Here is a 13,880-nt window from a genome sequence, read left to right as displayed (position 1 = left end):
GATTTTGAATTTTTTTTTTTCATGATGATTTGGGAATAAATTTTTTTGAACTGAACTTGAATAACGATTTTGGCAGAGATTTAAAATTTTAGTCTCAATTTAGTTGCTAAAGATTGTGTAGTGATTCAGAAATTTTTTCAAATTTTCAAACAAACCCTCAAGCTCGAAGAAAAAGATACCTGATTGAAAATATTTCTTATGTCAAGTCGATAAAAACTATTCTCATACCTACGAGTACATGAAAAATTTTCTCGAAATACAAATAGACACCCTTTTCCTTACCTACACCTACACAACGTGAACCGTGAATGTTTGAAAATTTCTCAAAAGTTGAGAAGTTGTTTGCAGTAAACGAGAGATTTTTTGATTTGAACTCAAGTTTATTTCAGAATCCAATTTTCAAGGTCATATCCACCGGGTGTTCCGTTTCATGTGTGAAATAGTTCGCCTGATAATCGTGCTACACAAGCGCGTTAATTAGTTTGCCAATTCCGGAAATTGAAGGGATAAAAGACCCAAGAGGTACGATTCTTGATTTTATTAAAATTTTCCAAGTGCTCCAGTGGATACCTTAAATTTTGAGCAAAGGCAATATTTCCATGAATACTAGGGTGGTTCGTCCTTGCCTTTTTTTGGAAAATTGAAGGGGGGTTGTGGGAGTACCTCAAAAGACCGTGGGAAACATTTTAGGTCTTCAAGTTCTACCGTCACTTTTCAAGGGGTTTCAAATTTTGAAATTTAACAATTTTGGACATATTCCAAAATTGCGTAAAATAACCTAAAAAATTGAAAAAATATTTTCAAAAAAAAGTTTTTTTTCTGATTTCTAACGTAAGTTTTTACAAGTTGGAGGCTCAAAATGTTCCCTACAGTCTGTTGAGTCCCCCCACCCCATTTTTTCAGTTTTTAAGGTTGACTATATTTACCCGAGCAGCTCCTCAATAAAAACTTTCAATTGCTAAAACGGAAAACCGAGGTTTGAGAACGGGAAAAATAAAAACTGCGCACCGATCAACAAGTTGTGTGATGTTCGAATGTTGTCTTGCTTTTTTGGGAAGCAAAAACGTGTAGGTACCTACATCATCACAGTTTTTTTCTAGTTTCCAAAAACTCGAAAAAAAGATGGAAACTCGAGTAAGTACATCAGCGCCCACAGAAAATAATCTTCCAAAGATATACTATGATTATCTACTGATAAAGATAGAAGTATCTGTCCGAGTTTATTTATACCCTTAAAAAAATCATTTTCCAAAGTTTAAAGAGAATGAGAAAAAAAAAAACGAAAAACGAAAAAAGAAACTCAACGCGCGAACAGTACTACCTAAGCTCACTTGTAAGCAAGTAAAGTTTGCCGAGCCAAGGCTTCGGTAATGTACAAGTTGACCCACTTTTCATTCAATAAACAGCCAAAGTTTAAATTTTTAATAAATCTCCGGCAAGTAAATTGGTTTGAAAACTTGTTCGAAGGCGAGAGAGCTTACGCGATACTTTTCTGACCAAAAATGTTTTTAAAAAAAATATTCGGCTCAGTTTCAGAATATAATCAGTAATCGCTTAAAATAATATCGCCGGCGAAATTGATACCATAACTCTACACATAAGGGATAGTGAAAAAATTAATTTGAACATTTTATCGTTTTCAGAAGATGTTAATACGTTACATGTGAAATCCTTGGGGAAACACGGGATGCAGTAGGCGTAAGTTGGCTTACATTGGAAAAGTTACGATGGCAACCAATTTCGCTGCTTGCTGTATCTTTTTTTCCAAGATTAATTTTTTTTTCTTTTCGGAATTTTTAAAATCTACGTCATACGATCAGAAATGTCGAAAATTTACCTATCAAATTCATACGTACCTACCGCATCGAAAGACCTGGTTTAACAAAAAACGAGACGATTTTTTGCCTGGAGTGTAAATTTTCAGTCTCGTGAAATGTCGCTAGGTACCTACGTACCTAAATAATAGATACATGTATGCGCATTTATGTAGTTGGACCCTTTGGCTATAGAACTATACGCTGTAAATTTGAAATTCCACCTTTTTTTCTGTTGAATGAATTGCTTTTAGGGTCGATTGCACTAAAACTGAGAGAAGGATCTAGATCGACGACATTTTGCCCTACGAGTTTTAAATTAATTTTGCTAAAAATTTTAGAGTAGGAGGATGTGGAGTGGCGAGGTTGCATGTATCAAAAGAATGTACCTATGTATGTACATTTAAAAATTTGGAAATAAAAAACACAAGTTTTTAATGTTTTGCGACTTTTTCTTCATGATTCAAAAAATGTTCGAAGAAGGTTGTTACTGATTCGAAAAAATACTAGTAAATTTTTTCAATCCACTCTTCTATCCGATCAAAAAAGCTCCAAACGTGACAATATATATAAAAAAAGTAAAAGTGACGTTTGACTCGTCTTTTTGGTTTTCTGACAATGAGTTATTGAGTAAGAATTTTTGGTTACTTTTTCCTTTCTTCTTCTTTGTCGTTCACTCGTATCTGAGCATCGTGATTCGTGACTATGGAGCATCCCCAATCAGCTGCCTCCAACTTTCTCTGTCTTCAGCCTCTCTGGTGCACTCTCTGAGGGTGAGTCCTGTAGCCTTTTTTTTTATAAGATCCATGTGCCTTGTGGGCGATAACCTGCGTGACCTTTCCCTCTATGTGTACTTGAACAGTCAGCTTCTCTAGGTTGTCTCACCGCTCTATATGTCTGAAATATCTCAGGATCCTCCTTCTTATAATAGTGCTGAGTCTGTCCTTCACACCTAGTTCTCCCAGTATTGACCTGTTTGTTCTTTTTTTGGTCCATGAGATTCTAGCAGTTGTCTATAGCAATACCTTTCAAATGCATCTATCCGGCTCTGATCTGTTTTCTTCACTGTCCATGTTTCTGAGGCATATAGGAATATTGAGAATACACGCATTTTTACAATCTTTAATTTTGTTCTCTTAATGATTCCATGGCTTTTCCAAATTCGATACAGTTTTCCTACTGCTGTTTTTGCAATCGATGCACATCTTATCTCATCTTCTGAACCTCCATTGTTATTACAGAGCCTAGATATACCTACATACAAAGCTTTGTACTACTTCAATTCCATCTATCTTTTGCAGCTCAGGTTGGTTGTCATTCCCCCTATCTATTATCATCATCTTGGTCTTTGATTTGTTCACCTTCAGACCCCTGGCTAGGTTAACTTGATCAATCTTGCCTAGAGCCCTGCACCGCGCCGCCACCACCACCACCAATTTTTCAAACATTTTTTATGCCACCGCCACCGTTTCAAAAATTCCTTCAGCCACTGCAGCCTCCGCCGAGTAATCTGTTTCACTCAGCTGGCTTAACTCACTCAAATGGCAAATTTCAGGGTGATTTTTTCGCATATTTTGATTTTTTCCAGTGGTGAAACTGGCAAAAGTGGCAAAACTTTTCAGTATACGGGTTTGACAAGACAACTGTCGCACTCTAGGAAATTGTAGCCAAAAACGCCGGAACTAACGAAAGGTCCTGTTATTAACAACAATTTTTGGCAATTTTGACAACATAACATTCCAATGTTTACACCGAGACCTTTCGTCAGCCAATCAGAAACAAGGCGACACTAGCGCGGTGCACCTCTGTCAAGTTCCTACTGCCATAGGTAGGTATACTTTGAAATAGTGGTGTCAAAAAATATCGATAGTATCGATATTGATACTTGGCTGTATTCGATACTTATCGATACTTTTTGAGCGAGTATCTAATACAAAATTTCGTTAAAATTTAGCAAAAATGGTGCAAAATAGCAAAATATAGTTTAAACCTCCCAAAGTGCGAGTAAAAGCATGAAAAAAACAAAAATTACCAAAAACTGTTCAAATTTTTGTAAAATTCCAGCAGCTGTAAAATTGTCACTGTATTTTTCGTTTTTTCCTCTAGGCCATGGCCCATTGGTTAAAAAAAAAACATGGGCAAAAGTGTGAAAAATTGGAGTATCAATAGTATCGATACTTATCGATACTTTTGGAGAGTCATTCGATACTAATCGATACCTTTTTTTGACGATACTTGACACCACTACTTTGAAAATCAAAAATGGTCTCTCTTCTCAGCTCAGAAAAGAATACGTACCTATTTCTATTTTGAGACTGAGAAGTTGAATCTAATTTTTCACACAAATTCGTATTTTGGGGTAATTTTATAATTTACGAAAAATTACTGCAAAATTTCAGTTTTTTACCCGGCTGAGCCACCCCCGAGTAAAATTTTTGCAGCCGCCAAAAACGTTGGCTGGAATCGGCTCCACCACCAGCCACAGTACTGCACTTGCCATAGCTGCCACCAATAATTTTATTGTTGGTGCAGGGCTCTAATCTTGCTCCACCACCAGCCACTGTGCTACACTTGCCATAGCCAGGCCGCCAATCATTTTGTTGTTGGCGCAGGGCTCTAATCTTGCTCATGAGTCATGATCTCCTTCATGTTGTTGATGTTTTCACTTTCCATCCAGTATTGTAGTGTCATTTGCATATCTCAGATTCAATATTTTCCTGCCTCCTAGTGTAACTCCTTTCTTCCATCCTTCTAGAGCTTCCCTCATTATCCATTCTCCATAAGTATGCGTTAAACACGTTAAACAGTATTGGGCTGAGAATGCATCCCTGCCTCACACCTTTGCAAGTCTTAAAATGATCAGTCAGTTCTCCTTCTACCTTCACCTGTGCGTTGTTGTTTTTGTACAGGTTCTTCATTAGGCCAATCGGGTGTTTTGGTACTCCCATTTTTTTCAAGGTTTCCCCTTAATATCTTCCACTTAACGTTGTCAAAGGCTTTTTCATATTTTTCCCAGAACTACTTAATATCCATCCACTCTCTATGAGTTTGTATGCATTTCAGATAAATTTTTCAGAAACTTTTTTTTTTTGAGTGATTACTGATTACTCAAAATCCGAATTAGTGTATTGTGTAACATTGACTAATCACTAATCGGGATAGATGAGGTTGGGACATGAAGTTTGGGGTATGGGATAGGTCATTGGGAAAATTGGAGTGGGTATTTGAATCTTTAGCTTTATGTGGTATCATTGTCAATAAGTGATCAACATTAGGTCTACTGTTTTTAGAATGAATTTTTAGAAGACTTTTTAACGTAGATTATGTTGATTTTATTTCTGAAAAGAAAGCATATCTCATTCATTCAGCCTAAAAATTGATGAAAAAATTGATAATAGAATAGAAAAAAATTACCATTGAAAAAAATGATAATATTTTCGTCTCCTTCTGGAATGACATTTGAAGAGTAGGTGCATAGAAAGAACCAGGCAAGTATAACCTACTTAAACTCTTGGGTTGCGGCGTTTAAAGTATCAAAATGCTCTAACTTTGTAGTGAATTTTTGAATTTCAAAAAAGTAATGACCGGAAATATACCTATCACACAACATCCCACAAACACAACTCGAAGCATAATAGAAAAAAAATGAAGCGATACGCCAGTTATGAGTTGAAAAGTCATTCTTTTCGTGAAAAAATCAAGCAAAAAACTGAAAAATTAGTGTTTTGTAACAACTTGAATTCGATAAAAATCGATTATCATGCGATGAGATAATGAAAAATTTTCGCATTCTAAATACTTATTAATGTTGAAATTTTCTTCCTTTTGCCTCAGATTTGGTCTAGGCTCATTTCTCTTTCCTCCTCTATTTTTTAAAGACCATTTTTACAATAAAACATCAATTTTTTTCAAAATCCAAATGGATACATTTTTTCACTCCTCAGGGCTCAGTGTGAATTTAATTCGACCCTAAACTCATTTTTGAAAATTTTCGACTTGTCTAGTTCTTTCTGTGCGGTTTTTATGTGCACTGTACAGTCTGCATAAATATATTAGAGGCCTGGGTGACATTTTACATGCATTAAAATACAGTGGCAATGTTCTAAAGTCGTTTAATAGAAGGGTGGTAATTTTACTTCTGGCTATGACAACTGACAATGGAACGAGTAAATGCTAAATCCAGCTCCAAGTGTCAATATAAAGTTAGAAACGTACGGGCTACGACCTACGATAAAACAAAAAATGTAGGATTCTGAATAGAATAAGTATCTATTGATCGCACATAAGAAGTATTATACGTTTGAGAAAGAGTTGAGTAAACAGACTCTATGAACGTATTGTGAGCTTAACTTGATTATATCGAATAAACTTTGGATTTTGTTTAATTTCTATTTCAGAATACCTATACCTATACTTGCAACTTTGTCAGCCAAATTGTGCAATTTTTCTTTAGCTTCGATGATTACGTAGGTAGCTTTCTGCATTCTAAATCTATAAAATCATATATTTATAAAAACCACCAACAACAAAACGCTCAAATTTCGAAGTTCTCTGTAGCTAGGTACTCTTCCACCTACGTAGGTGGTATCCGCAGCGAAAAGCAGCTGAAACCTGGTCACGAGCGAAATGTAATAGGTTTCTAAGCTGTCGTACATTCAAAGGAAACACGCCTGCGTGAAATTCTCGCACGAACATGCTTACCAAAAACGAAGCGATGACATTTATTCGCGAGTTTGTCGAAAATATACATTAACCGTGCATTGTTTCGATAATTACTTTATATATAATCGTTTTTTAAAAACAAAAAATTCAATATTTTCGAAACGAAAATGTGCTTTAGATGAATTACACTCGCGGATGTATTTCAGGCATCGATCCATATGAACCTTCGACCTGCGGACTGTTTTTTCTGATTCGACAGGTAATTACGTATCGATATTATAAATGCTCGAAAACAAAGCTGAAAATTCACGATTAGATAATTATACTTACCGCAGTGCAGCGTAGAGTGGGATTAGTAGATTTTTGATTCGAGAAAAATACACGTATTTTGATATCATTTCAATTAATTCTTCGATTGGATACTCGGCTAGATTCGTATAGTTATATTGTATTCTCGTGTTCTGCGTAAATGTACGAGTATTTTTTCCGATTGGAATAATTTGAGAGTTTCAATGTGTATCCGAATTCCAAATTGGTGAACAAAATCATCTTTATAATTCATTTTCGTACAATTATATCGTCAAATATAACTCGTTTAGTCGTTTCTGTTAAATTTACCTACCTAAGAAATGATTTTCATTTGACTAAGCAAAGCTTTTTGTCTACTATAATTTTTACAAAATGTTTGTATGAGAAGTGATGGTTTTCAAAAATATTGCACTTCGGTTTCTACCTGTATTTGCTCGATCATTATTCATTATGAATCTGTCTGGGTGAAAGGTTTGCTGAGAAGTTCAATGAGGAAATTTTTGAATGGATTTCAGAGCGACCATGCTTTGTTTATTTATCTACATTGATACTGAGAGATGGATGCTTACTTATACAGAATTACCTGTACGACAAAATGATTCCACTCAAATTAACTTATTTTCGTTTCAGTTTCAAATACCAACTACTAAAACACTATTAAACTTTAAATTTCATCGTATTCTTTGATAGGATAGGTACTAGGTAGGTGCCTTGAATGAGGTAAAAAAACTGTACACTGTGGCAAATTACCTATCTTCTTATCTAATACATACATCAAATAATTATCTTCATCTATGAATGAAAAACTACTCGTTGATTACATTCGCGTACATCTAATCCCTTTGATTGTATTTTAAATGAAATAACCATACCTATTTATACTCTACCATCATTCGCTCGAAAAACATCTTCTGACCGTATCCTACGAATAAAGGAAACTCTTTGACATTAAAATACCAAATTCCTTCTTTGGTTCTTCAAGCGAACTAAAATTACAAGAAAAAGTTAAAAAGAACGAAGGAATGTTCGGCTATTCGTGGGAGTTGGTTGGATTTGTTGGTTGTGCACTGTTTAGCTTTTGATTTGTTAATAATGAACATAGCTTCGTGTATTTTGATTCTTTCTCGTCGTTTTGGAAAATTCACATAAAATTGCTCGATTAAACATGCCAAAAAAAAAGGCAAACATTTTCTCGAGTGAACATTCTTTCATAGTTTTATCTTCTGGAATAAGATGGTGATTTAAGAATGAGAAAAAAAACACTCATTAATGGGTATCTTTCAAGGCGTGGTTTTCTTTTTAATGCTTTCTGTACGTAATGTAGGTATATTTTTTTGGTAGTGTGTGTGTGTGATGGGCATTTTATAATGTGGGTAGAGGTACGTAGAAAAACGAAAACTAGCAAAGGTGTTAATCGCGTCGATATCGAAGGAGCGAGTTCGAAACACGTACTTAAAGCTGTAAGTTTATCACAGATATGTACCTTAACTATACAGAGAGGGACGTAATAAATGTAGGTAACACCAACACGTCGAGTCGATATTTGCGGTACATGTGTTTATGTTTGCCTACCGTATTCATTGAAGGGTATCGACATACTTTGAAATTATCTAACGTGTTAATGAAACAGAAAAAATAATGGAAGTTTGGCGGAATACGAGTAGAGTGTCAGTAAAGTACTCCAATATTCACGTTGTTGGAATTTTTTGACAGGTTGTGGATGTTTATTTTTATTATTATCATTAAAATCGCCTTCTTTGGACGAAAAATAAAACGAATAAAAACATTTCGGCGGTAATATCGCCGATTGCCTGAATTCATAAGTCGAATGAATCTAAGATTTTGACGTACCTATATGTATATTAGGAATATTATTGTTGTATTCGGAGTATTTTTCTACTTGTGTTGCAGATCTATGAACGTAACAAATTTACATCGAAGAACATTTGTGAATAGAATGATTGATCAAGTTTTTATTTTGAAAATATCGATCATATAATTATACTTAGTTACTTTATACTCAATACCCCATTGTTCCAGAAAATCGTGGTTCTGTACTTAATATCTGGACTTGAAGAAAGGAAAAAAAACAAACATAGGTATTTTTAAAAGAAATAATGAAAATAACCAACACTTGGGTGATTCAGCTATTTTGAAAAACAAAAAATATTGAACAAAAATCGAAGAGCAAAAAATTTCCAGTAGGTATGTTTGAATAAGCAGTCAATTTTCCCAAAACCAAAATTACGACTAATTTCGAAATCTTGAAATTAAAAAGGATACACTCAAGCATGAGAAGCCATGAAGTAGTCCACAAAAGGTTTTCTGGTTGTTCAATCGGAAAATCAAGGGTTTTACAGAGATTTAAATTTTTCAAAATTGCCCAAAAATTATACATAAATATGTAGAATGTAGATGGAAAATTCTAAAGCTGGTTATTATTTGGAAAACATCGTTTCTGGTCACATTTCAGTTGCAATAACGTTTTGAAGTTTGTTGATGCCAGTGGAGAAAATACAAGGTAGTATTTTTTGAATGAGGCTCCCAATTTTTTGAAACAATTTGAGTAAAATTCTGAAAATATGACTGAGTAGCTGGAACTATAACAAATTAATCTTTTATTTTTGTTATGATGTCCTACATCCACCATCACGTTTTGAAAGTCATTTTCAACACGAGTGGAAAAAAGTGCCTTTTTGAGGACCAAATTTTTCAAAAAACGCTATAAAATCTAGCAGCAACTCTGACGAGATAGGTATTCCAACTAGCGAAACAATTTACGAACTAGACAAAGCTAATATCGAAATAGCATACAAAAATATATACATGGTACATCGTCTACCAAAATTTAAGGAGCTCAAGGTGCATTTTTCGTGAATTTTTAAAAATCAATCGAGCCAAAACAGCTCTGAACTGGAGGAAACTGATTTTGGAAAAATGGCATGTAATCAATGCAATGCTAAAGCTAATTTAAAAAATTTTATGACACTTTTTGAAAATCTGGAATTTTAAAAATATATCTGGGAAGGTCTTGAAACCACCTTCAATCAACTTAGCATGTTGAAATTAGAAGAGAATATGAATTTCAGCTGTCCAACTTCAGTGGTTGAAATTTTGTGAAAATTTGAACTTTCAAAAATTTGCTAAAACAGCTCCCCAAATCGGCTCAAAACGGTTCGAAATCACTTGCAATCGATTCAAAGGGTCAAAAATATAAGGTAGATACCAAATTTCAGATTTATAGGTAAATTGATAGTAAAATTTTGATATTTTTTTCATTTTTAGTGCAAATTTGATTTTTTAACATTCACCAGAAATCTAAAAATGTACTTGAACACCTAAAATCTTAGCTGAAGATGCACCTGTATGTGTATAATATGTTTTTGCGACCTTCCTCATCAAAGTTTCTGCTATATTTTATAGCGTTTTTTTAAAAATTTGACCCTCAAAAGCATGCTCATCAGGTAGACTGAGTCCCCCAACCCGTCTTGGGAAAAGGATTATAGGGAGAAGAATTTGGTGCCTAGGGGGGTTCAACGAGTGTTGGTCTCCCCCCCTTTGCATTACACGAGTTTCTTATATGGGTGGACTTTTGCGAGGAGACCAGTGCACTTGCTAAGGGCTTCTCACTGGCTTCTCACATTGGACTTGAGAGTACAAACTAATTGTGACTAATTAATTTAAGCTGAAAAATGTAGGAAAATGAGTATGATTAGTTAAATTGGTCTTTTTTGCAAATGTACAGTATTATAATACAAGAAACCCACACTAAATTTATTTAAGCTCGTGGTGTTGAGAAAAAATATATATTTAAGTAGGGCATGCATAGGTTTTGAACAATATAACTATAGTTATTTACAGCTTGAGGTAATGCATCATGATGGGTTATATTTACAGGGCTTCTTCAGGTCAATGCTTGGTTGGTAGATCGGGATTGAAGCTATTCCTCCTTCAGAGTGCTTACTCTGACAGTAACTGAGTGAGCCTTGAAGCATTCCATGATGGATTGCTTCACCGTTGGCCACTCCAGTTTATCCAGACCACACCCTAGTCTTGGTACCACTATCTTTTTGATCTTGAGTTGGTCGCATTTGGCAGCAAACGATTCCCTTCAGTTCTTATAGTTCCAGTTACTCAATCTCATTTTTCGGATGACATTAATTTGGACAAATCTGGAATTTTCAAAATAATATAACCGGAGACTCCAGATCCAGAACGGTTTGAAACCACCTCTAATTGACTCAACGCGCATGTTGAAATTAGGGTATAAAGTAAATTTTAGTTTTCTAAATTCAGATGGTTAAAATTTTGAGGAAATTTCAACTATCAAGAAACTGCTGGAGGCTTCAAAACTTCTCAAAATGGTTCGAATATAATATTTGTAATCGATTTGGGGGGGGGGAGTTGAAATAGGATAATACATTGTAAATTTCAGATTTCCAGGTCAATTTGTTAAAATTTTATCTTGTTTCAATTTTTGGCTCAAATTTGATCTTTTTAAATTCGCCAGAAATCGAAAAATGCACTTAAGCACTTAAATTTTTCCCAGTAGTTTGTTGCTTCTATTTTAGCTTTGTTCGCTTCAAAAAATTTTCCTTTAATGGGGGACTGGGGGTACCTTTCTTATGAAGAGACTCTTTAAAATACTTCATATTATTCAGAAAATCACTACAAATAAGCAAAACATCCGATATATGTGAAATATTACTCAATAATCAATAATCATAAAAAAAAATAAGCAAATGAAATAATAAAAAAAATTTCACTTCCTGGCAATTCGACACGCTCGTGAAAACTGAAAAGATTGCTAAAATTTAAACCACGAGGAAATTTTTCAATGACATAGGCAGAATTTTGTGCGGAAAAACTTGACCCAAATTTCAAGGCAACCAACAACGTATTTGATACTTATTATATGTAGAGAATTTACAGACGTAATTTCAACAATTTTTTTTTTCGGTGTTCAAATCGTATTGCATTCAATATAACGAAATAACTTCTATTGTATTCCATGTAACAAAATCTTCGATGGAAAAGAATATAAGGGAATTTAAGACGTATTATTTAATGAAACAAATTGTATTTCGCAGAAATGTCCTCTAGTCGGCGCCCAAAAGTATGCCAATGATTCGTGTACGAATTACTCCTACGCATTATCGCATATATAACTTGCAGCATAGTGACAAATTTTCATTAAGAACGTTCAATAAAAGTTTTCAAATCAACCATAAACCGAAACGCTTCCTTTTTACTTCGCAAATGAAGTTCAATTCTATCGACGATAAAACTTTTATGCGTAGTCGGTATCGTTGAATATAATACAGATAGGTAATACGTAGGTATAGGTACATACAAACGAATATACAAAAATAAGTACTCACCTATACCTATCGTATTCCTTCTATATACCTATAACGTTATTTTGATTTTCAATGCTGAAAATATTTACTACATTCGAAAGGAATTCGGAAAATTCAGGTGTCTGATATAAAATCAAATTAATTTACGAATTATTATTAGGTACCAAGAATGCTTACCTATCTGATTTCTTTTAAAAAGATTTCAACTATTTACCGCGCGCTTTCGCAATTTGCAACACTTAATTTCTCGCATTTTCCAGGAAAATATGAATGTAGACGTTATGGCATTGTTCAGGGAAAAAAACGAATGTAAAGGATTTCTGGTATAAAAGTAAAATTTCAGTTTCAAAGAATCTTCAAAGTGATGGTAGATAGATACTTATATCTCTCTTTGATGCGCCATAGTAGAACCATGAAGTCATAATTTCAAATATCTATAAGTAAAAATAACCAACGTCTTTGAAATACCATCTATTCATTCGTCTTATCGTCTTTCATGACATTATAAGTATTATCAGTCCAACATAGGCACCTGTACTGCATAAATATTTTCATTTAAAAAAAAATTTAATTAAAATTTACTCAAGTATGTGGTTAAAGAAAATAAGAAGGATACGCAAAAAACAATGGGAAAATTGGAAAAAATCAAGGGTTTTTCGCTCCAATTCTTACCAAATCATGCTCTGGGAAAAAATAAGGGATGTTTCAAAAGAATGTTATGACTTATGAGATTCTACGTCGACCTGGTCATTGCCATCAAAATGCAGAACCACCTCGTTTAGTCACAACCGCGGAGAGTGGTTTATTTTTGAGCAATTTTGTGTTTTGAAATTTTTTTCGAATATATTTACGTATTATTAAAAATATGATTTCTGCATCTCAAAAACCTCAATTTTTAAAATTTTAGATGAGAATTTTTCTGAAAAAAAGACGAATAGCCTTCAATGTGCTTCGAGGTAGTTTTTCAATCATTGAGAGATTTTCAGATTCAAAGAAAAGATAATACTGATTTCATACTTACAGTTTTTTTTTGTTTTTTTTTCGAAAAAATCTGTCGCAAGCTGTGGTGAGTATCGAAAATCTCAGCTCACGCTCCACAGTCCACGCTGAATATTTGAAAAATTAATTTTGGATCGTGTTGTTTCGATATGAAATGCTCTTCAGTCGATTGAATTTTCGTATTTAAAATACGAGTAGGTAACTAGGTATATTGATAAGGTAGAATGAATATTTTTAAGCACCTATTCATGTTTGTCAAAAAAAAAATGAAACCGCACTAAAGGTATCTGTTTTTATCGTTAATATTGAAAAATTTATCAACAAACAACGAATAAAAATTTTCCATCTTGCTTTCATCATGTTTCAAATTAAAAAATTCAAGTTGAAACATTTCCTCTTTTATTTCTACGTTCTTTTTGGTAGGTAGCCTACAATAACAGGTGACTATCGCACAGATATACCTACTCGTAAGGTAAAAGTATATTACTTTAAATTAAAAAAAATAAGCATTACCTACTTATACCCTTATAGCTGAAACGCCTACGTTATTTCTTTTGGTTAAATTTTGCCTTTTTTTCTCGACCAAATTAATTATTTACTTTAAAAGGTATACAAATCGGTTTTCTTGGAAAAGAAATACTCAGTATCGTCAATATAGGTATTTTAAATGATGTTTACATTGTTCGACTAAATACATTATTAAAACTACCTACGATCAAAAACCTATCCACCTGTA

General features: G+C 33.8%; 1 protein-coding gene across 2 annotated transcripts in view; it reads left to right on the top strand.

The window, feature by feature from the left end:
• LOC135840102 (GTP-binding protein Di-Ras2) overlaps positions 1–13,880 on the top strand; it is a 40,287-nt gene that overhangs the window by 2,203 nt on the left and 24,204 nt on the right. Inside the window, exon 1 of one of the 2 annotated variants that reach the window (XM_065356445.1) lies at positions 6,522–6,735. The exons of the other annotated variant lie outside the window; for it this stretch is intronic. The gene's annotated coding sequence lies outside the window, so the exon portion shown is untranslated. Of the gene's footprint in view, positions 1–6,521; positions 6,736–13,880 lie in introns of those variants that run through there. 2 annotated transcript variants of the gene reach the window in all.

Source organism: Planococcus citri, chromosome 3, assembly GCF_950023065.1.
Source record: "Planococcus citri chromosome 3, ihPlaCitr1.1, whole genome shotgun sequence".
Classification (NCBI taxonomy): Eukaryota; Metazoa; Arthropoda; class Insecta; order Hemiptera; family Pseudococcidae; genus Planococcus; species Planococcus citri.
This window is presented reverse-complemented; position numbering and strand designations above follow the sequence as displayed.